General features: G+C 34.6%; 1 protein-coding gene across 2 annotated transcripts in view; it reads left to right on the forward strand.

Moving 5' to 3' along the window:
- Nucleotides 1–2087: 2087 nt before the first annotated feature.
- Nucleotides 2088–25971, forward strand: part of LOC106667952 (probable G-protein coupled receptor 158) — a 76606-nt gene continuing 52722 nt past the window's right edge. For both annotated transcript variants that reach the window (XM_024229801.1, XM_024229802.1), the window contains exon 1: nucleotides 2088–2122. The gene's annotated coding sequence lies outside the window, so the exon portion shown is untranslated. The remainder of the gene's footprint in view (nucleotides 2123–25971) is intronic.

Below are 25971 nucleotides of genomic sequence, written 5' to 3' on the forward strand. Positions count from 1 at the left end.
TATATATATATATAATGCAGGGTGGGCGACCAAGACCCGATGGGTTAAATGGCCTGGGTAGACTCGTACCCCATCCCTAAAAGGTCCGGGACTTGGTCGGCTCACGTGTCTTGCATAAATCTCTTGGACCTGTTCACAAACCCCAAGATTTTGAACCATATAATATCGGGGAGTCCTCTCCTTCAAAGACCCCATACCTATCAAACTCTGCGAGGTAGTGCCTTGCCGTTTCTTCTTTTATTTCGCAAAAACGGCAAAAGGGATCTGGTAGAATACCCATTACGGAGATGTGTCTTCACTGTTGGCAGTGACCCGTCAGAATACCTATCACCCTCCCAATTCCCTTCCTTGAGATAGAGAATAGCCATTTTGATTCTGCTGGTTTGATCGCCTTAATAAAATCTTTCGATTGTCCCCCTACAAACTTAAACCCTTCCACCAATTCCGCAGTACCTTATTCAGGAACCCTATTTAACTGTCTGTTGCTAGAGTGAGTTGCAGAAACGAATGCTTAGAAATTTAACGTGCCGGAATCTCCCAAGGAGCATTCTTAATCCCTTTCGTTGCACTATTTCTACTGCTAACTTACCTATACATCCCAATACCGTCAGTACCACATATGCGGACGGTATCTGTGCATCGAAACCTGTATTAGCAACTTCTAACATCCAGGAACTTCTTGAGACTTTAAAAAAAACTGGTTGATAAACAGTGCAAAACAATAATAAATAATAAAGAATCTAAACGTTAAAAAAACTGTTTTGCACTACACTGTACATCAACAACAAGGAGCTACGTATTTCAATCAGAAAAAGTGTCTAGGCAGCAGAGTAAAATAGGCTGCACACATAAAATTTGGACTAGGAGCGATATCTGTTTTAATTCAAAAACCCCACTAACTTTGGGTAAATTTTACTTTGGCCAATTTGAACATAAAGAGCAAATCAGTGGAGATCCGCCAAACTATCCAACCTGTTCGATACTCCATGGAGGAAACATTGAAGATCTTTGCTACGTCACAAACATAACTATCCGCAACAACCTGATTATTCGTTTTGTCAAGGAGTTGATCCTTTCCCCTTTGCTATAGATCCATCCCAATCTCTTGGTCCTTCTTAACCCTTCTGCTCAACTCCTCTTTACCCACTCTCATCCGAGAACCTCCCAGGTCACCTTAAACGACGTTGGCTTTAAGAACTCATCGCCTCCTATTCTAGCTTATCGGGTCTCAACATCGGCTGGCTTTTTCATTTTTCTTCTTGTGAATATTTACCAGTCTCTGTTTAAGACACACACCAGTCCAACTTTTAAGAACTTTCAGTGACTGAGTACATAAAATAAAGTAGGATACAAACTACTTTGGCTGACCTTGATATACAGATCTTTTGGAATACCTTCCACCTCAGCTTACTTCAGGCTAATAAAGAACCCCGTACAAGGGTTCAAAAACTTTTGGGGTGGTGGTGGGGTTAATTATGAACCCATTTGTAGGCAATACAGTATGGTGGAAGAAACTGCCACTCATAATATCTTCAAATGGGAAACAATTGCTCAACAGAGGCATTGCAGTAATGACAGTCAATGACCTACTTCTTAAACCCAACTATACAACTAGAAATACTAAGTACAATAAGCCAGAAGGCTTCAGTGTTTAGGGATTACCAAACCCCAATTGATCATATTTTCCTGCTCCCCATCATCAGCATCAACATCAATCCACATATGCATAGATTATCTGACAGTTTACACGAATCCAATTGTTAAAAATGAACGACAAACAAAGCTTAGCAGAGATCAATTTTCCGTCCAGTTTCTCCATTCTAGAGTGTTGGTGTCTTTAAATTTAAAAAACTCCAAAATAGCGAGAATAGGTAGCTTAAAATGAACCATAACATCGAAGATCTCAAGAGGTTCTCTCATATCTTGGTCATAACTGTTAAAACCCTAAATATAAATCTGACCAAAAAATAGTGCTAAAATTGTATTGTGCAGCCTCTTTCTTACTAACTTTTTGTTAGTCTCAAATACCTTTTTGCCAATAAAATGCATTCTTAAATAAAATTAATAACTGTCATTTTTTGTTATAGGTGATGAGCCTATAAGACTTTTATCTCGACATTAAGTAAGTATAAATTTAAGGCTAAATTAACAAAATAAAAATTCACAAGCAATTTTTCAGCATTGTGGTTTACTTTTAAAATATATTATACCTAATAGATTACTTTAAACGAACACCCCCCCATCAAAGTATGTATATTTACTTAATTAACTGTTTGGGTCTTATGTTTTAATACAATACGTGCTGCTTAAAGACAAGTTTGTTGTACGCTCGAGTTCGTGTAAAACTTTTAACTAAAGGGAAAACTCGAGTTTAGAAACATTTATTTCATAGACCGCAACATTAGGCCCTATTAAGCTGGGCGCACACTTGGCCGGTGGGGCGGCGCGGCGCGGAATTGTGAAGGTCCGCACAGTATGCAGGAACCGCTCTCGGCCGCGTTGGTCGAATTTCCCCCCTCCATCTGACTAGCGCTGCGGTTTAGTGTTGATTTTGCATTTCCAGGAGTCCTCACGTCACAATTGTTGACTTCGTCTTTACAAATATGGCGTCCGAGGGCAGCTAATTTACCCGAACTCTTAAATTTCCGACTGTCCCGGCGCACACTAGGCCGGTAGCGCGGCGCGGCGCGGCGCGGCGCGGCGCGGAGCCTGACAACTTCCTCCGGCTCCGCGCCGCGCCGCGCCACCGACCTACTGTGCACACAGCTTTATATTGCCATTCGAAAATAGTGACAAAGGCAGAAACAGGATTTTTAATAAGTGTTTCCTCTTTAAATTCGACCGAAGTGAACCTCTGATGATGTTAGACAAATTCTCTGAATCGGAATATTACGCACAAAAATGGCCATAATTTTTTATTAATTTCCTCTTTTATTTGTTCAAATTATTTATTTATTTTTATCTTAAAATGTTTACAAATACTATACGACATACCTATAAATACGAATACTATAACTCTAAAAGAAACAATAGCGAATAAATAGAACAGGCCAAGATAGATTCCTGGATGTCTTACTCAACCAACCTCATTAAATCCCTGAATGCTGTTTACAAATAGGCTGCTATGAATAAAAAACCTGCGACAGTTTCTTTTAACTTTAGTCGAAAATATGGGACTTACACAGATACCTTGCAAGAGACGCTGGAGGAAGTAACGAATAAATTTGTACCTGCCGTATCTGAACTAGAGCTTGACCTTTATAAAGAAATACGAAGAAAGACACAAATTATTCTAAACTATCATGGTTTTAGGAACGATCAGCCTTTTCTGGTAGAATAAATAAAAAATGTACTTTCTGAATTTGCTGAAAACAAAGCTTCTGGCGAGGATGGATTTACAAAACGCGTACTTGAGAGGTTCTCAAAAAAAATTTCCTCTCACTTTTACAGAAATGTATAACGGATGTCTCAAAAGCGGATGTTTTCCCATGTTTTGTGAAAAAAACTATTCTGGTTCTGATAGTTAAAACTGGAAAAGAATTTATAGAAGACGTTTCCAAATATCGTCCTATTAGTTTGCTATTGGAGCGAAAATTTTGAAAAAGCTACGCAAGATCAGAACAATGTACCCTTGACACAGTAGGAGTTATACCGGATGCCCAGTTTGGATTTACACCATTTTCAGGAGGATAGTGAATTATATGAGAAGAATCAGATATTAGTGATATCATTGGACGTAGCTGGAGCTTTCAATTCAGATCATCACTTCAAAGACCATATGTCTACAATGTAATGAAATGTTCTATGGTGACACGTCTGAAATAGAATGTCCTCAAGGATCTTTTATGGCTTGGATACTGGAAAACAATGAACAACCCCAACTGGGAAGTCGTTTTTCCTGAAAAAGTAAAATGTTTCTCTTTTGCAGGCGACGTACTGATTGTCCTTTCGGTGGCATCTAAACACGAACTCAATACAAAGAACAATGAGGCATGCGTTTAAACGAAAAGTGATCCCACAAAAATTAGTTGAGATTCAACACTGAAAAGTCAGTAATTTTACATGTATCTAGAAAAAGAAAAAGGTCTTCTGCAAGGAGCACAGATATCAGTAATGTAGAAAGTTAAAGTATAAGGGGTTTGGTTCGATAGTAAGTGGTCGTGGAACTCTCATGCCAACACATGTGAAAAAACCAACCATCTGACTCAAGCTCTTGATAATTCGACCAAAATGTTTTAGGCTTTGGGAAAAGTTGCAGTAGAAATAATCTATAAAAGTGCCATTGAACCAACGCAGCTGTGATCCTTGCTAATGTCATCCCAATATAAATTAGGGTAAAAGAAATAGAAAACCTGTTTCATACCATAAAAATAACCCCTCATTGTACCTATCACCATTATGAACTAGATTTGGTTCTACAGCCTAAATTATGGACACATCCATCTAAGGCTGAAAATGACCTAGGAGACGAAAATACGAACAGTTTCTAATTGGAAGCGTACACTGATGGAAGCTGAATTGGTGATTTGGTAAGCTTTGCTACAATCTTTTATTAGGAAAGAAAACAATCCAAACACTTAAACGCAGAATGGTATATTGGTACTCCAATAATCAAGCAGAACTTTCGGTAAATGTTAAAATTTAGAATGGTATTTGGATTGTGATGTTAGAGAAGAATAAATCGGCATGAACCATAGACCACAGTGCATACACTTTAACAGTGCATATCGATGATAAGCAATCACAAGAAGCATACTACGACAATTCAGCTCATAAAGAAAAATCATCACACACATATACAATAAAATAAAATAATGAGTGTTCAAAAATGGGAGGACATATGCACCCAAGCGTTAGAAGGTGCTACATTAAGAAAATATAAAGCAAGTGTAAAAATAAGAAAATAAATTAAAATAAACCACACCTACAAAACCAGTACGGTATTGACTGGTCATCAAAATCGGGCATACTTAAAACGTTCACAAATTATCGACCATTAGGATTTTCCCTGCGGAGCCGGAAAACAGACTTGAAGGCATATCATTCACGATTGTAAGATCTTAGAAAAAAAATCTCTCGCCACTAACAAAATGGCAACATTTGAAGTGCGGTAACTGGTCAGCAGGGGTAGATGAACTAATGCGAAGGTTTCTAACTGAATTTTTGAGCCTTCTGGACTTGTGACACAGCCTATCTGTGTCTAAAGTTTTTAAATAATAAACAATAATAATATATATTAAAAATGAACATTTAATAAATAAATAAAAAATAATAAAACATAACTAAAATGAAAATGAAAAATGGTAACATAATAATAATAATAATGTAAAATTATGCAATTGAAGCATGTGTCTATCTTTTTCTCTCTCACTCTCTCTCTCTCTCTCTCTCTCTCTCTCTCTCTCTCTCTCTTTCTCTCTCTCTATTATTAATAGTTAAGGTTAATTTAACCTTTTAATACTTGACTAAATAATTTTTTTTTTCTGTAATTCCGCATTTAAAACATCAACGCGTTGAGCGAAGTGATGCCTTCATGTTTAAGTAGTGACAAAACCATGTGAATGTTTAATTCCTCAACCGTTCTTCCTTGGTAATCCGATCACGTACATTTGATTCCGGAAAATGAGCCGGAAACTCGGTAGAGTTAATTTCTCATGTTGGTGATTTACAGAGGCAATTGAACAAATTTCATTGGTAAAGTACATAATATTTTATTATTTGTTTAGACAATAAATCGATTTGCCGCTTAAAAAAAAACACGTATCAATTAGACATCTGACGAGAGAATGATACCAACATATTGTTTCCAAGAGATTGCCAAGCTTTGATTTGAAGTGATGGAACGAAAAATGTGTACGGATGTGATATAAGTTATGGCACTAGAAAAATGATCAATGTCATAAGAGAAGGAAACCTCCCGGATTAAAAAAATATGTTTTATGCCGTTACCCCCAGTTTGTGGAAAGAAAACAAGCATAAAAAATCGAAGAAATGTTTATGATAATATATTCGTAATGCTATAACTACATTCCGCTTTATATCAATTTCAACATATAATTATTCGGAGATCGTGAGATGCGATCTGGATATGACGTAATTTTAGAAAACATTTTCTTTATCGTACCAACGTTTCGATCTCTATTGACCTCATCTTCATGAAACATAGAAATCACCACGAGCATTAAAAACATTAAGACATTAACAAAAATTACACAAATTAAAAGTCAGTGCCGCCAACATAATACCTACAGACATTTAAAAAAAATTTTACGAACATCAAAAAGATGCATACAATTTCCACTTTGACTAAATTAAAAACACACTATAAAACTGAACAACTTAATCAACAAACAAACACTTGTTAACACAAACAAAAAAAGGGCACTCTCAACACGACAGTCAAGAATGAAATACCTACACGGAAAACAAACACTTTGAGCCCTGAAGATGATCTCAATAAAGATTGAAACGTTGGCACGATAAAGAAAAGGTTTTTCTAAAACTTACGTCACCCCAGACCGCATCTCAAGCCTTCCGAATAATCATTGACTAACTGTCACTAAACACCACACATTTCAGGATACAAGGCAATATTCTCGCAAATTGCAGGGTTCAAATGTCAATATGCCACCCAGGAATAAAATTTATGCATTGCAATGTACAATGGAATGGAATAGAAGAGCTTAACTTTCATTTCCAGTTACTTACATTTACCTTGGATGAGAATTTCCTTGGTTTTCCAGAAACTTTCTCACCATTGTTGAGAGCATACTTTGTGGCTAGGTTAAAAGAGCCTAGAGAGCTAAACGGAATTGCAAGATATTTATATGAATTCGTGTACTTCCCTTCATATTGCAATGGTCTCAAAAATTTACATTTGGGTGAGTTTCTGAATACTATTGCCTTAGTTTTTTGAACACTGACTTTTAACCGGTTTATGGAGCAGTATTCAGACAGAACATTGACGATGCGCTGCGCATCGATAAATGAATCCGCAAATGAAATTGTCGTTTGCGAACAGAAGGCACAAGATGCTTATAACATTGTCCAACTTGGTTCCTAAGACATTGCGAGACTTCAAATATGAAACGAAATCAGATAAAAATATAGAAGACAGTGGGAGAGACAACTTTTTCCCTTGCAGCACGCCCTTGGTTATAGGTACATCCTCTTAAATTGTTTTGTTTTTTCTACTTTCTGTTTGAAATTCACTGAAGAGTACAAGGGCTTGATTAGCAGGATTATTTTGCCACTAACGCCAAGATTATGGAACTTATAAAAGAGAAGATCATGTTGAACAGTATCAAATGCCATCTTGAAGAGGACAAAGATATAAAACAGTTTTTTTTTTATGAAACTGCATGACCAAGTTGTGTAAAATGAAAAGATTACCCATACAGGACTTGTCTTTACAAAATCCTGATTGCTCATGAGTAATGATGCTGTTTATGACAGAGAGTGTTGAACAATGCTATACGCCTATAAAGTTCAAGATTGCTGTTATTTCTTTTTTATGAAGTAGGATTAGTAAACATTGGACCATTACTTGGGTATATATTCAGTTTCAAGAATAAAATTCAGAGATTCAACAGATAGTATTCCCATCCTGGCGTGGTTGCTTTACTAATTCATAAGTAACGTGATCATGGTCTGGAGATTAATTCTTTTTACATGAAGATAAACAGATGGAGTTCTTGTAGTCTTATGCTGCAATCAATAACAGGATGTGCAAAATTATGAAATTGGACGTGATCAACAATCTGAATAAAACATGCATTTCTAAAGTGAGTTTTCCATTCCTCGTGGGTTATGAGATTCATGTTGACATATCTCGCACTGCACTTTTTCCCAAAACGTTTTAGCGTCTTCATTTCCATTAGTTTTATGTGATATCAGCCTGGTAGCCTTTTGTTTAATTAGCAGCTTATATTCTTTTTTTACATTTTGCATAAGCCTGCCCCTCTTTTGAGTAAAGATACTTCTTTAGTAATTTAAGACAATGCACTACTTTTTTGTGATAGCATTCTTTAGTGAACTAAGGATTTCTGTGAAGGCTCATTGTGTAGTTGTCCGACAATCTTGTATATTTAACCCGAAATTAACCGGTCCATCGCCGAAGCCACGAACACGGCGATTTGAAAGAGAATGCCGAATATCATGCCAACAGGGGACAAAGGTCTTTAGTGAAGGCCTCATTAAAGAAAATGAAACCAAATTGTCTTGTCGAAAGAGCAGGTAATAGATGTGACCAAATTGGTGCCGAGCAGTCGGGTAATTTTCGGAGCAATGTCAGCGTTGAGAATCTCGACAGCGAAGAGAAACAGACCTATCGCAACCTTGAAGCTTATTTTAAATAAAACACGATTTCCATTAATTCACCTATCGCTCGAGAGCTCGAGGGCAAGGAAGAAGGGTGACATAGTGGTTATCAAGTCCCCGGGAGGTAAAGTAGAGAATGAAATCCTCAAGGTGGCACACCTGATCTTTAGATGTATCAACAATAGTCTTTACTAGATTTTACGACCATGGTCTTTACGAGACAAGGTATTAATATAAAAGCACATATAAAAATTGAACTCAAATATTAAATATTGCATCGAACATTCAACAAAGAAGTGAAAGAAATTTTCTATGCCACGGGAGTTACATAAGGTACACATTTTTATCTCTCGTCTTAGGGTTATACTTTAACAGGGGCAGCCACCAAATTGGCAGTTTTTGACATTTGTATTAAAAAAAGCCGATAATTTTGTTTAAATTTAGGTTTTGTTTAACATAATGATTTCTATTACTAATCAGTCTAATAATTTACCAGTTTTGTGAAGTAATGTTCTTTCAAACACCAACCGACCTTTCAGGAAAATTCGTTTGTGTAGAATACCTTTTCTAATTCAATCTAAGTGTTATTTGTAAACGGAATGTGTTAATTATTACTTATAATTAGAGACCGGATTTTTTCGCAGTTGCATATTTTGTTGGCCACCATATACGACCGAGAAAATTAGGAAATTAGTTTCTAGGAAACTGTAGGTTAAATTTTATAGAACATATTATTGCATTATTATTGATGAATATCGCATAAAATTGCCTATTTGAACAGTATCGCAAATTTGAAGGATTTTTACGCAAAATCGCATTTATCGCGCAAAATACTTAAAATATTACATTTTTTTTCGGGGGAAGCATAAAAAAAATTGTAAAAAATAATAAATTGACGAAAAATTGGTTTAATTCAAAGAAAACTAAAACAGGCCGCAACGACGGTAAAAGAAGATTCTAGAAATACCGACAAAAGAAAATAAAACCCCTTCTTAGGTCTTATTGAAATATTCAATATTGTTACAAATCAATTAAGGTTTTTAGTTGAGATAAAAAAGTCAGTGTCACGAGCGGGATTCGAACCCACGATCTTCGGCTAGATACGCCGCTGCTCTACGACTTGAGCTATCGTGACCCCGATCCACTCGGACACCAACCCATCTCAACCTCAACAATCGAATTTTGTCTCCTTTTTGCCATTTTTCAAATTCCGTGTAATCTATTTGATTCTCGGCGACAAATGAAATGGCCACGGAGAGCTTTCGTGAAGATATACTTCAGTTTAATTATTAAATCCATTACAGTTCGTGGTCCGCTTGACCAATTAACATTTTAAAATTAATTAATATTTATGAAAGGTATTGGTCGAGATTAATTGAAATATGAGTGAGACTGCGTGAATGAGAGAAGAGAGAGAGAAAGAAGACCAAAGTTCCCAAAACGATATAGCCACCATCACCGGCATTTATCTATTATTGGGAAGTTAGTGTTCCCATCTCAACCCCACCTTTTGAATTTTCCCTCATTTTGCCATTTTTCAAATGCCTTAATTAATTGAAAGATATTAATTGGGCAAGCGGACCACGAAAACTAGTGAATTTTCTCAAATTTTAAGTGACAGTAGGCCCTATTTCACGGAAGACAATTTAGAGAAGTATGTGTTTATTAACATTAATTATACTCAATTAGTATAAAATATATAATTTAATTATGTAAGTGAGAAAATATTTTTGTTAAATGTAAATAAACTTTAGGGGGCGTCGCTGGCCTCAACGGTTTCGGCGTTGACACGGCACTCATCACTGTAAAGTTCCCGGGTTCGAATCCAGCGGCCGTTGATTCGAACCCCACAAATGTTTTTTTCAAAAATACCGCATCCCGAGGGTTCAAATAACATAAATAAACATAACCATAACAAAAAATAACATAAACAGAACAAATAACATAAAAAACCTCTTAACTTTTAATGTGTTAATACCGCATATTTCAGTGTTTTCAACTGCATATTTTATGGCATATTTTGGCAATTTTTACTGCATAAAAATCAGGTATCTGCTTATAATGCTGTGATTTTCTCCGATTGATCTACTGACAAATCAATTTTCTTATGTTGGACCAAACCTTCATCCACTAATTCCACCTATTAGTAGTACTCGTTTTATTTTATTTTTACTATCAAAGTTTTTCCATGAGTTTTTGTTTTCCTGATTTACAGGTTGGACTCTTGACTACTATAGGTTTTTTACATTTATCTGTTGTACCTTATCTATTGTAAAACAGTTATCAATGTGAAAAGTTCACTTATTAAGTAGTTAATAAATGAAAGAGAAAACAGGATGTTCGAATTTTAAATTATGGGAGGTTTCTTCAGTTCGGTGGGCAACCACGGCGGATGGGACGTAATCGGCTGATATTAGCCTGGGACGGGTCGATACCACCTCCAGAACATGACGACGCGCGCCTATGTCACCCGCTCGCACGGACGCACCCATACGATCAGCTGAAACTTCCAGTTCGTTAAATTCTCCGTGCGAAAGCTTAATTAAAACCATAAATAGCTTTCAAAGATTAAGGGGCTAAACTTAATACTGCACAATTGGGCTAGCTAATATTTCTTATCGTAAAAAAAACTCGTCATTACTAGTACAAAATTCTGTTTCGAACTGATAGATCTGTTCTGGAAAAAAAAAGTACCGGTAGCACGACCTTAGGATTTGCATATGCAAATAAAGGCTTTGAGTCTGATCTTTATTGCATGTAAAAATGTTCAAAATCCGATAAAGGCTTTCTCGCGGACATGGATCTATTTATTGAACTCTTGATGAATGCCGATGGCCAGTTTAGAATTGCTTTCCTAATTAATCATTTCTCTTTATTGCATATCATGCGTTTTAATAAGGAAAATGTAAAAATGGAAAGCAACAATTCTTCATTTTTTTATTGTGTATATTGGCATTTGTTTATCAGAAAAAAATTCAAATTGATCTCGCTTCCTACATCTTTAAATAAATTAAATTTATATTTAACTCGGATTATTGGTTGTTTGATTTATTGCTCATTTTAAACGATCATATAACGACCGATACATTTTTTTGGTTGGACAAATATAACAACCTTCAAGAGGCAAAAAAAATATCATGTAATCATCAAATTACCCTTTCATTAATATCGTGGGTTTTATTTAATTTTGGGGCGTTATGAATATTTCAGTCAGCTCCTTGATGTATTATTTACGTTTTAGGTATAGGAAAAATAAGGCCACAACTTGATTTAAAACATTCCACCACATATTTATTTCACTATTGCATGACATTAGGTCAAAACTTATTATTTACAAGGCTTCGTGAATAAATAGCACGAATGTGATAATGTTTTTTTTTGCCTTTTGTCTTTTCTTCAACAATTAGTAACTTTAAAAATCTGACCAAATTCTACAACTCTTTGCAGTCACGTGTTCCCAGAATAGCAGTGGAATAGCAGAATGTTTCTTTCCGTTCCTTAAAACGAGCGTTAAATGATTTTAGGTACTTTTTGTTTTTTCATAATCGTAACTTTCTCATTCATGGAAATTATTGTCTGTTGAAGTATTATTTAGGTTTTACGGACGGAGAATAAAAATACCACAAGTCGTTTTAAAATTTTAATTTATGACCTTTTTTGCTAGCTATGCTATAAGCTATTAGTCCAAATGTTGGTTTTAGAATTTTAAAATGCATGGCTAGGTTGAAATCGTAGTGTTCTTAATAGCCGTTTTAACGGCATAACTCAAATAAATTTTATCAACATTTCCCTCATAAATCTTTCATCTTTCATAAAATTCATTAAGTAGCATTTAGACAATGTACTATCTACTATTTTTACTACGATTTAATTAAAAATAAATCTACCCGAATGCGTAAAACAAAAGAATATATTTATATATAAGAATATTTATATTATATAAGAATATATTTTTTATAACTGAGTACATTTTTAATGGGAGTAAACCTTCAAATCTCCAATTAAGGCATAATAAAATGAGATTGCATTTAATATATGCACTTCTAGCTATACAAAATTTTGAAGAATTGTAATCGAAATTTAATATTTTGCTGCGTGATATTAATATATTTTAAGTACAGCATTATTTCCTTCTTTTGTTTAAAAAAAAAGTTTGCGTCGTGCAATTCATGACTTTAGCGCTTCGGGAGGTTAGGTAAACTCTCTTGGTCATAAACTCTCCTCAAGATTATATAATTTAAGGTCCTGTGGGAACTCTGAAAAGAAGTCAATATATTAAACTTTTTTTCTTTTACCCTATTTTTGGGCTATGCTCGTCCATGCGAATTCTGATGCTGGGAAGAGCCCTATTAACCCCAAAGCGAACTTTTAAGTCTTCCAACGCATACTGGAACTTATGCATTTTGTGGTGTCTTATTGTGGGTCATGCTTGACCCAGATGTCTTACGTTTTACAAAAGTTTTCACCTTTTTGTCGAATATAGAGGGCAGTTTTCTAACTTATTTTGTCTTGTTTTGCAATGAGCATGGCTGAACAACTTGGCTTTCACAGAACAAGTTATCAGGGCAGAATTATATCGTCAGATGAGCGAGGAAGAAGAAGGTGGTGATGTTTTTTTGAGACCCTGTAGATATGTGAGGAATTTTCTACTGGTTATGAAGCTCGTGAAGAATGCAGCGATGAAATCAATTTTATTTTTGGGCAACGTTGGAGAAACGTTATGGTCTGATAAACCTGTCAACAGTATGTTTTCAAGAACTCTTAAAAAATGTCATAACACATCTGCCGGTAAAATGAGAGAGGGTTTGTAGATGAAGAAAAAGTATTTTCTTATTATTACAGACCAAATGATATTTTACAGTGGAATACCAACGAAGGGATTATAAAGAAATCCCTTAAGTTCACGACCAAACAGTCATGCATTCCTCCGACTGATCTATTGGAGATCAAAGCTCTCTCCTTGGTTTGCTGCTTATGGCTGGAGTTCTGAAAAGTTCTGGACTGTCGACAAAAGAACGTTTTTCCACCACACCTCGCCTTTCAATAAGACTGATTTCTCTTTCTCATAACTTTATTTATATTCAAAATTTAATTGTATTGTTAAAAATGTTGGCAATTGATAGCATTTTTTTGTAACTTTACCACTAGCGTTTTCAAATATTCTTCAAGATTATTATATTTGTTTGTTTATAAGAGAACATTAAGACTGTGGATGATTGTTTATTGACTTTAAAGTGGATTTAAAAACTTTACTGTTTCGTTATAATTTTTTTTAAACGTTGCAACTATTGTAATCCATATGTCTATACCTAAAACGAATATTCTTATTTATTTCAAACCCGAATAAAGCGATTTTTTAACAAAAAGGTCAATTTTAATAATATGGGTCGCACATGATCCAGGTGTGCCGAATTTGTTAACGACTTCATGAGTGTGGAGTTAAGGCTTTGCTATTTCTTGGAGGTAACTTTTATACAAGGAATCCGCTGGAACGAAAAAAATATAGTATCTGAATTATATAAATGTTAAAAATACATCGGTCCCTCGCCTGCGGAGCTACGCCTGGAAGAGAAAAAGTCTCTCAGGTTGTGCATAGGTCATACTAAGATCACACGCGGACACCGAATTGGGGTGAGTCCACTTTTCTCAAAAGTTAGTGGACCTAAATTTTAATTTTTTTTAAATTGTCAAGTATCAAACATTGAAATCGACTATTAATTCCATTTAAAAAAACGAGGTTAATTTCTGTCAAATATTTGGGCTATTTTGAATATTGTCTTATAGAAGTACGTTAATTCTATACGTTAAAAAGCTACTTTCCTTTCTTTTCAAATCGTCTTTTTTCCAGTCTTTTAGCCGTTTTTGAATGATAGCCATTTCAAGAAGATATTAAGACGGCTTCTCAAAAATAGGAAAAATTTTAGGAGTAAAAAAATCGACAAATTTAAATTCAAATAAAATTTATATTTATACTGTCTAAAGGTGCTAAAAGAAATTTCATATTAGTTTCACAAAAAAATAATGACCTTGAAACCTATGAAAAATGATCATTCGGAGAACGTAAGATGTGGTTTGGTGTGACGTAGGTTTTAGAAAAACAGTTTCTTTATCGTGCAACCGTTTCGGTCTTTATTGAGATCATCTTCAGGGCTCAAAGTGTTTGTTTTATGTGTAGATGTGTCATTATAGTGTGTCGTGTTGAGACACATCTACACGGAAAACAAACACTTTCAGCCCTGAAGATGCTCTCAATAAAGATCGAAACGTTGGCACGATAAAGAAACTTTTTTCTAGAACTACTTCACACCAGACCGCATCTCACGATCTCCGAATAATCATTGACTGACGGTCACTAAACACCACACACCCAAAAATAGTAGGTTTTTAGAAATTTTTTAGCTATTGATAAACTGATAGCTTTTACTATATTTTGATTGCAATCTACATAAAAATGCTTTAAAATGATATATTCTCATCGTTTCAGTAAGAAGAAAGGCGAAATAAATATATTAAAATACGGAAAATTTCAATTTAAAAAAAAAATTTGGGGAAACCTGGGCCTATTTACAAGAATTGGCTTATAATATCCAATATTTTGGTGTCTAGAATAAGCAAAAAGGTTTGGTCCAAATCCGTGACCTCACCAATCCGGTCGTCCCCTTGTAATTATGCAAAAAAAAAAGAAATTCTATCTCCCGAATGGCCTATGCGCGAACTTGCACGGCAGCAGGCATAGATCTCTGTTTTAATATCTCAGTGCCATAAATATTTTCAATTGTGTATAGATCATTGTTCCTTCATGTACGTTATATGTGTTATTTATTGGAACGAATGGGTTTATTTGAGTTAGAGGAAGGTCTTATCAACCAAATACCTTTGTCCTTTCCTACCAAATACCTTGAGTATGTCGAGTATTCTGTATTAGTGTAAATGCTAAACATACTATCGTGCTGCTCTGAGTTTCTGAACATTTGTTTTTGTTATTTGTGTTATTTTATCTATTCATTAATGGTCTTAATAGTAAAGGGGCGTATCGGAAATGTTGAAGTTGAACTGGGCTTTAGGTACTGTTCTCCAAAAAGATAAAAATTTGAGCCTAAACTAAAATATATTAAACACCTATTTTTTGTTTTCATCATAGCGTCATTAGTTCACGAGAAATTCAGCTGGGCAATCTAAAATGGACACTCTGTATATCGTAATAGTTAGAAAGAAATTTATTTGTATGAAATACTGACAGTTAGACTCTTAGAAGTGTAATATTAGAAAGAAAAGAAATTGAGATTCATACAGACAGAAAATGCGTGTTATATGTAGTCAACATAAACGTGATTAAGCTGAGCGAATATTTCAACTGAGAGGAGTAATACTAATAGTAATAAAAGAGAAGATAGTATCATGAAGAATTGCGCCGGGTGAAAAGCTTTTGATGCGAATATACGACCTTTCCCATCTTTTATAGAATGTTTTGTAATCGAACAGTTGTGACCGTTTATCAAAGAGTGCCAGTCTTTCTTACTCCTTCATGAGGGGGGGGGTCTTAACTCCCAGAGGCTAACGGTGACTTCAAAGTGGCCAAATGGATGGAACATTAGATAACTTTACCTGAAAACTTTGTCCAGGTGAAAAACAAATGGAAAAAGAATATTTATCCTCTGTTTCCACCATGAATTTTTAATACGATTCATCAACTTTCCTCGTTATAAGTTGTAAACGGAGAAAACTTTCCGTGCCTCAGATAAAACGAATTGAAAATAATGTTTTAACAGTTAAATGGTTTTCAAGTTTTAAAACGGAAGGACACTAGTTTCATTCTTTATTTTATTTGTGTGATCAATGTATAAAGAACGATGTGAACAACAATTTGTTGCAAGATTTCAATACTGTTACTCGTGAGTATAAATTAAATATTGTCCTTCTGAAACCATTTAGTTCTGAACTAACTTTAGATGTGTTTTAAGGCGCGTAGATGGTTCTGGCTCATTTTGTACGAAAATCTATTACCACATCAATTCAATTTTTTTTCATTAATATTGTATAAAATGTGTGGTGATTAGTGACCGTTAGTCGAAGATTATTCACAAATCGTGAGATGCGGTGTGGTGTGATGTAGGTTTCAGAAAAACATTTTCTTTATCGTGCCAACGTTTCGATCTTTATTGAGATCATCTTCAGGGCTCAAAGTGTTTGTTTTCTGTGTAATTGTGCCATTCTTGCGTGTCGTGTTGAGAGCGCCTACTCTGGATTGTGGACACTCTCAACACGACACGCAAGAATGGCACAATTACACAGAAAACAAACACTTTGAGCGCTGAAGATGATCTCAATAAAGATCGAAACGTTGGCACGATAAAGAAAATGTTTTTCTGAAACCTATATCACATCAGACCGCATCTCACGATTGTATAAAATCACGGTTGAGAGAAAAAAAATTCAGTGCCACGAGCGGTATTCGAACCCACGACCTTCGGCTAAATACGCCGCTACTCTACCATTGAGACTTCGATACACTCGGACACCAACTCTCCATCCCAACTTACAACCATTCGAATTTTACCGATTTTTGCGATTTTCAAATATCGTGTAATCGGATTGGATTCTTAGGGACTTATGAAGTGCTCACAGAGTGCTGTTTAGTGAAGCGACGCTTCTTTTACTTATTAAATATTAATCTATTTACGTTTTAGTGGTCAATTGACCAAGTTACTTTTTTCAATTAATTAGTCGTTCTATGTAAGGTCTTGATTGAGATAAAAAATCAGCGTCACGAGCGGGATGGAGAGTTGGTGTCTCAGAGGATCGAAGACACGATAGCTCAGGTGGGAGAGTAGCGGCGTATTTAGCCGAAGGTCGTGGGTTTGAATCCCGCTCGTGAACTGACTTTTTATCTCAACTAAAAACCTTAATAATTAATTGAAATAAGTAACTTGATTGGCCACTAAAACGTAAATGGATTGTATAAAATGTCAAAATGAAAACTCATCTACATGCCCCCATCTACTAATAAAAACAATTTTCGGGCCTGACACTTTCAAAAATAAAATAATGCTGAGTACTTGGCATTCAACAGCCATTTCGCAAGGTACTTCACTCAAACATTTCCGAAAAAGGTAACTTTATACTCTATGGCACACATGTTTACGACCTGCTCGATCAAGTCGTCACAGTTGACAGCGGGGGGAGAGAGAGAGAGAGAGAGAGAGAGAGAGAGAGAGAGAGAGAGAGAGAGAGAGAGAGAGAGTAATAGAACCTACGTGTGAGTGTTAGTAACATGGTAGTATGGGAGAAAGAGCTAGGATTAGAGAGAGAGAGAGAGAGAGCGAGAGAGAGAGTCTGCTGATATAGAACCTACGTGGGAGTGTTAAGTAACATGATAGTATGGGAGAAAGAGCTAGGATTAGAGAGAGAGAGAGAGAGAGAGAGAGAGTGAGAGTGAGAGAGAGAGAGAGAGAGAGAGGGAGGGAGTTGACGCAGGACGTTCCACTTTGACCTGGAATTCCCCTTGGTATCGAGGGATGTAGACTCATGGGCCTCAAGGAAGTAATGAACTTGAGCCAATCGGAATGTAGAATGAGCTAAATTCCGTAAAAGGTTTTAGTCTACAAGATTATAGACTAAGAGCTAGGAAGCTCCTAGACTAAGACATGATAATATGGGAGAAAGAGTTAGGATTAGAGAGCGAGAGAGAGAGAGAGTCTGCTGATAATAGAACCTCCGAGGGAGTGTCAGACTTGATATTGTGGAGGAAAGAGAAAGGGTTAGAGAGAGAGAGAGAAAGAGAGGGAGAGTGAGAGAGAAAGAGAGAGGAGGAGAGCGAGAGAGAGCGAGAGAGAAAGTGATAGACATAGATAGTGAGGGAAAACGGAAAAACCGGACAGAAATAGGACGACAGATAGAGATACATCTTGAAACATCTTTTTAAAAAGATAATTCTTCTCACAGTTAGTTGTTTTCAATGATTCGGATTTTAACTTTATAGCTCATCATCAGGTTGAAGGGATTTACAACCACGTCTCTCCACATAAATTAGTTTTCTAGATTTTCATTTCGAGAGACTACAATCACGTCTCTCCATCCTTCATTCTCTTATTCCTTTACCCTGATGATGAGCTATAAGCTTGAAATCCGGATTGTAAAAACAACTAACCGTGAATAGGAACAATCTCTTTAAAAAAATTTGAACAACACACACTCACTCCATCATTTATCATTTTTATGCGTAAAGATAACTTAATAAATACCAAGAGAGAGTGGAAGAAGAGACAGAATATATTCATACCTATTATATACCTAAAACAAGTATATACAAAATCGTTAAATAAATATTTTCTCTCCAATAATACCGGGACTGAATAGATGGTCGTTTTCACGTCAATATTTCTTTTAGATTTTCCCTAGTCCTCTCTGTATACACGTATGTACTGAAAAATGTATATGGCTAAATGTAGAAATCTAATAATAGGTAGTATTGAATTGAATACAATCAATTTTTTCTAAACAAAGGAAACACTACAATCTACAAAGAATATCATACAAATGACCAACTTTCTTTTAAGTAAATCTAGATTACATTATTAATCAATAAAACTTTCATTATGTTTAATTTTAATGCTACAAATGCATTTTAGACAAGCGCTTACTGGAAATTATACCTTTAGTTCTCAATTGTTTATTCAATTTGTATTCGAGTTACGTCAACATATTTATGGGCATCTCATGCCGTGAATGACTAAATTATGTCAGATCTTATTCCCAAGCGTTCATGACAACGACGAACATAGTTGGATATGCAAATTTCGCCGCTGGAACTGGATGTACAGAGACAGATAGCAATGTTGCAATATCATCCATTTTAGAGTGTAACCAAACAATAAAAATTAAAACAATAACAGATTAGATGATTAAAACATTACCGATGTTCACCCTGTATACATCTGTAAAATCATTTTGGTTAAATTGAAGTAAATAATTGGATTTTATAAAAATCTTTTTCATCTGAATTTTTGACGTTTCTATAACAGTCCTTATAATCGTTTACTATTTTCTGCTATAAAACTCTTTGATTTTAAAAATCCGAGTAAAGTTTATTAAAACTCGTTTAATTGGGATCGAAATTTTCGTACTCTTGATCCCTGGTGATAACATCCTTGAATCAAATGAGCATCTCGTTTATAATCACACCACCCCCAACCACTAGATTTTCATCTTTCCATTTCTCCCCATCAAGGGCCGTTAATTAATTTTGAAACTGATACTTTTGCGGCTTAATTAATTGATCAAAATGTATTACCGTTATAATTTTATTGACTCGTAAGGAAGTGCTATTTATGCTTTATGAAACACCATTGCCGTGTATTTTCTTTTCTCTTTCCAGTGCATATTTGATGAAGTCGGGCATCTTTCAAACTAGATAGACAGATATTGACACAGTGACAATCAGTTAAGAATTGTACGAAAGATATGGCTATCGACCTGAAATGTTTTCAATATAACATGAGAGAAAAGCGACTTCACCTGTCTGTTGAGGCATATTGCATTAACCAACCACCTTGTAACAGTGAGTTCATATAAGACGCAAACCTTTTCAAGAGTATATTCAACTTTAATCAAGGATTATACATAAAAAATGCTTCATATTGACTAAATTTATTTTAAAATAGTGCACTAATTACGGTTTTAAAATTACAATTACATGATGGATGAAGTAATTTTGCACTAATCGCTTTCGCTGCATTTCTGAGCCCGTCGATTATCTTTTTTAATCTATCATCTATCATCCATCTCCATCTGATTGTCTATCTATCAATCTTATATATCTATTTGTCTAACTTTCATTTTTTAATTAATTTAATAATGCTTTATTTCTTTCACTCCTTTTCATTCACACTAAGTCTATAACTAGTCACATATTGTTTCTGTGTGTCTGTGTATATCTATAATATAATGGAATGAAATATAAAGTATAATTGTTACATAAATATATCCATTTGTAGATTTACGTGTAAATGACGAGTATAACTCCCTTTCATGAGCTCTCTCTCTCTCTCTCTCTCTCTCTCTCTCTCTCTCTCTCTCTCTCTCTCTCTCTCTCTCTCTCTCTCTCTCCGACCATATTCATTATTTCAATTAATTATACTTTTTATCTAAGGTCTCGGTTGAGATGAAACCGTTAGTGTCTCGAGCGGGGTTCGAACCCACGACCTTCAGCTCGATAAACCGATGCATTAACTACTATAGCTAGCGTGACACTAACTGGGTTCGAATCCGGCTCGTGTCACTAACTTTTTCATCTCAAAGAAGCCCTTATATAGCAAAAGTATAATTAATTGAAATGATTGGAATTAATGAACACCGCACACCTCCAATTTAGCCGGCACGAAGGTTAATTCTAAAAGCCCGAGGACAGGACCTATTTATTCGCATCACGTCTCTTTCTTGCTTACGTGATTCCTTGGTCCAGATTGCCTTCTGGATTATGCGATTATGCGGTAGAGTGAAGAATTTAAGTCCTGACTATCAGATCCAATGGTTGAATGAACGAATATTTTTAACCAATTATTTTTAAACTATATTTCCAATATGGTTTTATCAATGATCAATTTTTAACTTCACAGATCTATTTTGATGACATCCGAGAGAAAATTCACGGAGGGTCATCTCTGGCCAGTTATTCATTTCATTCGCGGATTGTATGGCTAGTTTCCAATTTGTTGGACAGTCCGCTCATTGAGGATATCTTCGTTTTCACATCAACTGGCTAAACTCTTCCATTAAAATCCCTTCCATTTCGCAGTGGAATTATCGTTCGACAAACAAATAATTTCAACATTATCATAAATAATTTTGCGACGTAAGTGAGTAAATCCAAACCAGTTTACATTGAACACATGGTTAAATGCTGAACACACGAGATAAATTTGCTGTAGGCTACAATAAACTAACATTTCAAAAAAAACTATTGTTAAAAGTCATCAAATTATATACACTGTTCATCCAACAGAAAACATAATTTTTAAAATATTTACTAAATAATTAAAAACGTTTAAATATTGGTGTTAATTTGCTAAAAGTTGAACTGATCAAAACTGACTAGTAAATAAAAAATATATATACAATATGTAAAAAGATTTTACAATATTTGCTTGTAATATATTTTTAATTAAGTTAAATAATAAAATTAATTGTAATTAAGTTGAGTTTGTCAATAATTTTGATTTCTAGTTTTAAGAACAGTATATAAATGGTGAATCGAATCATTATGAAATATTTTATCCAAACAATTAAAAAACTGGGGATCGAAATCAAGAAAACTTGATACAAAATACATGGTTTTGTATACAAGTAATTTCTAACTATACTCAAGAAAAGTTAAGAATTTAAATGATATTATGACCAAACAATATCAAGGGAAAAGTAACAAAAATGGTTGCACAATCCATATATATATATATATATATATATATATATATATATATATATATATATATATATATACATATATATCGTACATACATTTAGCGTACAGTCGTCCCGACCTTTCTCCTTCAGATCACCTTCCATTCTTTTCTAAGGATCCTTTTGTGTAAAGGCTGAGTCAAAATGTACATGGAATGAAAGAACTGCAAATTAGCACCGACGCTTGAATTTTTTTATCTTAAACCTCGTGATGAGTCGTTCAAGCTTATTACTTTATAAAGTATTTAAAATAAACTATAATATATTAACTATTATAATTATAGTAAAATTATAATTTCATTTGATATTATATAATATTAAAATTATAATAATTTGTGTCATAAATTAATAATATTTTCGTGTTATACTACATATTGTTATGCAAAAGATAATATTTTGTCGCATGGAAATAAATGATTAGGAAAAGTTGACAAGATTTTTTGCATTGAATTTATATTTTTTCACAATATAGTACGTGTGAATTCGTAATCTGAGCAATTTCCTGTCACTATCTACTAGATGATCCGTTTGTTTATAATCGAGAAGAATGATTCTTTTAAAAAAGAATAAAAATTATCTCTTTACATGATATTTTTACAAATTGATAAAACAGACAAGTCACTCGCTAAGCCGTTCAAATAATAGCTGGACAAAATTATTCCGTTAATCTTCGTTGGAAGCCAGACCCTCTCTTTCATTAAATATAAAACCTTATGTAAGATATTGGTTGAGATAAAAAAGTCAGTGTCCCCAGCGGGATTCGAACCCACGACCTTCCGCTAAGTACGCCGCTACACTACCACTTGAGCTATCGTGACTTCGATCCACTCGGACACCAACTTCCCATATCAACCTACATTTCGAATTTTCCCTCTTTTTTGTCATTTTTCAAGTGGTTAGAGCAGCGGCTAGAGGGATCGAATTCCGCTCATGACACTGACTTTTTTATCTCAACCAATATCTTACATAAAGATTAATTAATTGAAAGATGTTATTTGGTCAATCAGACCTCGAACTGTAATGGATTTAATAATTAAATTGAAGTATAACTTCACGAAAGCTATCCGTGGCCATTTCATTCGTCCACGAAATCTAATGAATTTATTAAATATAAAAATGAATAGAAAGGCGTGAAATGAGACTAACATGGATGATTTGCCAATCGATGGAATTTAATTTAATAAAGCTCCTATATAAAAATAATTCTCGCGCCAGGAAAATTGGAAATAAGGATATTTTATTGTCACTTGAAAAAGAAAGGACTTAGTTTGGTTCAAGATGCTATTTTTCGTTCTAGAGTAAAACTGGCCAGGTTTAGCACATAGTAGAAGGCAATCAATTTACATAGATGTAATTAATTGTTCCTTGTTGTAATTCCAGAGTGAAGTTAAATTCCACCCAAAGCTTGTTTTGGAGTTAATCACATCAAGATAATGATGATTAATTCCCATACCTGGAATAACCATGCATCCTGGATGCTCGGACACTATGATAACCTCGCAGAAGAACAGCAATCACAAATAATATAGAACACAACGGGGTGGAGAAAAATGTGTCACCCTGAACTGAAACGCCATATAAAACCATCGTTAATAAGTTTATAGCTGATGCTGGGTGATCTGCGGTGAATTCATGCTTAACATGGGGGTCCGTCATCACTCGTTGGTTTGTTGAAGTACTCAAACGCGTTTCGGCATTGCGCCATCTTCAGTGAGTTACTGATCCAATAAGTGACCCAATGCAAGCTGAGCATAAGTTTATAGCTTTTTAAAACAAGAGAAAAAATTTCATACAAAGATTGAGGAAAATCGTTCCATCCAACATGGGCAAGGCTGTTACAAATCATCCGCCAAAAAAAGGAAAAGACAAAATTCTCAAAGACTAACGCACTTTCCATGGGTTGTACAAAATCAGGAAAATCCATCTGCAATAAATTTGGTTAGGGCAAAGTGAACAGGTAGGTCTTTTAATCATCTAAACCACCTGAATTTAAACAAATTATGTCAAACTACAGTCAAGTTTGATCACTAAGCCGTACTTTATTCTATAATATACCTGAATAAAACTTGCATGCATTGTTCCCACGGAAAACACCGTGAGATCAACGTCTCATTTATAAGAGAGCTAAGGTCAGGAGTCGTCTAATAAAATATGCATATTTAAAGTACATAGGCCAGAAACTTGTAAACCAGTTGAAAATTTGGCCAAGTTGGACAAGTCCGGCTCGTCCTAATCCTCTTATAAACGAACTCTAATATTAGCATCTATGATTTACTGCTAAGTTTAATGTTGGATTTTATAATATGAATAAAAGAACAATTGCATAAAAGCCTGGCCACTAAAAATGGTAAAATGCCTGGCAGACAGAACTTTAAACGATTAAACGGGGATAATCAGAACGTTTCACAACGTTACAATTACAGTTTTGTACATTACATGAAACGAGGAAATGAGTATTAAATTTACATATAAAACAAATTTACTTTTTTACATTTCGGGAATGCACTTTTTATGCCTATGAACAGGTAAAATTGGTAATGAAATGACAGGACCGAATCGTTGTATTGCAGAGGTGATTGTCACCGCCATCGACACTTAACAAACTTTGATTATTGAGATCCATAAAATGTTTAATTCCATTGTAATGCTTTTGAATTATCTCAACGTTGTCATTTACATTATGTTTTGTAATGTAGCGAAAATTTTCCATTTAACCATAGAACAATTTATTTAGTTTAAGTTTTAAACAGATAATCAAGCAGTATTACTTATTTTAAACATATGACTTCGGATAGATTAATCTTAAATTCTTCCCGTTTCATTAAATGCGGGTGTTTAGTGACCTTTAGTTGATGATTATTTGGAGGTCGTGAGATACGGTCAAGTGTGACGTAGGTTTAGAAAAACATTTTATTTATCGTGCCAACGTTTCAATCTTTATTGAGATCATCTTGAGGGCTCGAAGTGTTTGTTTTCTGCGTAATTGTGTCAATGATTCCTTATTATTTTAAATTACAATGATGTAGTGTTGGTTTAAGGCGGTGACAATCACCTCTGCAATAAAACGATCCTGTTAGATATTTCATTAGCAATTTTACCTGTTCATAGACATCTGGGTCTGGATTCAGTTTAGTTTTAAAAACGTTTAGTTTACGGTAAAAATCTGGGCATTTCTCGTAGGAACAATGTTTAAATGGTTGCAGTAGACGATGTGTGACGCAGGCACAAGTTGCTAATATCCTAAAGAATAAAATGGGTGATCTAATTAAAAAATTGAAAATCTTTCACCAAACGAAAACATTAAACTCAAGCTTCAATCCTATTTTTAGACAAATTAGCAGGCTTGGCCGGAAGGAACTGTAATGAATCTTTAATGTGTGGGTTTTGTACATTAAACATTTATTTGTTTTAAAGTTTTAAAATATAAATTCCAACCCAAGCAGTATCGCCAATTTTGTTTAAACATAAATTTAAATATTAATCGATCCTAATTATATTATGTTACATCACATCCTTTTTGAATCGAGTTACACGATTTCGATCGTAGTAAATATTAAAAAAAACTCTCAAGGGGTGATATTATTTACAGGTAAAATCTACCAGGAATATATAAATAATATTTACTATTCTGCCTATCTGCATTAGAAAAGAGAGTTAAAATGAGAAACTTGTTATCTTGTGCAATATCATATGTATAATTTAAAAAATTGTAAATTGTAATTATATTTTTACTTTGTGTATAAAGACTACTCCGAACTTCTATTGTACAGATTGTTTGTATAACAATAAATAAGAATAAAGAAATAATGATATAAAGCCCTTTTTTATATATAAATCTTTTTCAAGTTTAATATATTCTGAGGCCATGGTATGGTATGGTAAAAAAGGATACTAGGAAGCGGGGTTTGTGCTCCCGAGGAACTGCAGCCTTTCTGCTTATTGTACCTTCCTAGTTCCTTGGTTCAGGGAAATAGTCTCAATCCTTCCCCTTAGAAGTATCAGGTCATTGACTGTCTCTGCTCCAATTTGATTCCCTAAGTATTTTCCATACGTTAGGTTAAATGTCCATTGAGCTGTTGCTTCGCATTCGAAGATGATATGGGTAGCTGTTTCCTCCTCCTCATTACATAATCTGCAAATCGGATCATCGTTCTATGTGCACATGTTGTGTAGATGTTTTCTCAGATGCCAGTGACC

This window comes from Cimex lectularius, unplaced genomic scaffold (genome assembly GCF_000648675.2).
Source record: "Cimex lectularius strain Harlan isolate CLEC.00 unplaced genomic scaffold, Clec_2.1 scaffold431, whole genome shotgun sequence".
NCBI classification, from domain to species: domain Eukaryota; kingdom Metazoa; phylum Arthropoda; class Insecta; order Hemiptera; family Cimicidae; genus Cimex; species Cimex lectularius.